The 1,631-nt window shown below is 42.7% G+C and overlaps 1 long non-coding RNA gene across 1 annotated transcript; it reads right to left on the reverse strand.

The window, feature by feature from the left end:
• Positions 1 to 647: 647 nt before the first annotated feature.
• Positions 648 to 1,119, reverse strand: LOC117495909. The gene is made up of 3 exons (XR_004557225.1): positions 1,071 to 1,119; positions 880 to 907; positions 648 to 780 (listed from the first exon to the last, which is right to left on the reverse strand). It is a non-coding gene; the product is annotated as an uncharacterized LOC117495909 (long non-coding RNA).
• Positions 1,120 to 1,631: the final 512 nt, after the last annotated feature.

The raw sequence follows: 1,631 nt of genomic DNA on the forward strand, positions 1-1,631 counted from the left end.
CAAACTGAGGACTCCACAGACCACTGACTCCTTTAAGAAGGGCCTAAAAACCTTTCTTTTTTTAAAGCCTTTTATTAAACTTGTGTTTCTTTAAAAAAAAAAAAAGTATATTATGCCCCTTGTAGCACTTTGAGATTACTTTTAGCAATGAAAGGTGCTTTACAAATAAAAGGCATTATTATTATTCTTATTATTATTATCATTAGGTTGGACACTCCAAGGGCCCCCCCTATTCAGGAGCCATCGGATGCCCCCCAGATTCTCTTCACCCCAACTGAACCCCCGATGCCAAACTCAGTCGTCAGGTGGAGAAACTATGGCAGATAGGTGTCCTCCCCTTTCAGGAAGAGCAAGGCATCACCAGATCCAAGCACCCCTCCAGTCCAGTGGACCCCCTTCCAGCAGCTCATTGACCGGGTCCTGCGTCCCACTCTCAGTATGCAGATATCCGGATGACTACATCGTTCAAAGTGAGATGTTGGGGCAGGTAAAGGCGGGGCTCCAAGCTAACCTGAAGAAGAGTGAGTTGTGGTATCTGGGGTCGATGGAGTCTCCTCTTTGGTGCCGGGATGGGTGGGAGGTGGTGGTAGGTAGCAGCAGGTGTATGTGCAACACATCTTTCTTCTTAAGAAAATCTTTAAGTACAATTGATTGTTTTTGTTCATTTAATATTGAGGAGAGCAAACAGGAAGTCTCTCATCAGCTGCAGTCTTCTTCTTTATTTTCCAAAATGCCTCCACGCTCCTCTTCACGTCTCAAACTCGCCCCGTGATGAATAAACTGAGAACACATAAAACCTGAGCTTGCAGATTTGTCTGGAACACCAGAAAGACGTGTTGAAACCTCAATAAATAAACTTCACACGGTACGACCTCTCACCTTTCTGTGTGTCTTCACTTCCTGTCACCTGAGAGGAGAAGGAGAGAGAGAGAGAATAATGATGATAATTGAACTAAGAGAAACAGCTAAAATGATGAAGAGAGAAAGAAGAGTGTTGTTTTCCTCTGAGGTCACGCTCCATTAAAGAGTTTACTATCTTGATGAATGGAGGATATGGTTTCAGTACTCACAGGTCTTCTGGATCGTGGCTGTGATTATCTCTCCATGTCCATATCCAATCCTGTAGGGATGAACACAATCCAACAGTTTAAGATCCAGTTTAAAATAAGAGTTAGTTCTTTGAGTCAGCTTCAGAGTCCTGATCTCATGCTTTACATCCCATCATATCTTCTCTGCAAACACTACGACTGCCTGCCACAGCTCTCAGCTGCATGACAGGAAGTAACCAGTCATTGGTCTAGAACAGGGGGGTCCAAACTTTTTTCACCGAGGGCCACATACAGAAAGATATATAAAGGTCTGGGCCGCTCTCTAGAGGTTTACTACCTCATGAGTTCAGTTATAAGTCAGGAAACTCAATCAAATGAAGGTAAAGGATGCTTGTTACTTGAAGATGCTTTAAGAAACAAAACAGCTCCCAGCTCTCCAGAGGGTTTACTTTATTCTGTCAGCAGCTCATTCCTTTAAGCAGGAGCTTCAGATTGATTATAATTACAGGAAATATGAAGGGTTTATTTCACGCTTGTTATAACAATAAGTTATTGGGCTTTTTTCTTATCAAGTTAGATTTG

Source organism: Trematomus bernacchii, unplaced genomic scaffold (assembly GCF_902827165.1).
Source record: "Trematomus bernacchii unplaced genomic scaffold, fTreBer1.1, whole genome shotgun sequence".
Taxonomy (NCBI): domain Eukaryota; kingdom Metazoa; phylum Chordata; class Actinopteri; order Perciformes; family Nototheniidae; genus Trematomus; species Trematomus bernacchii.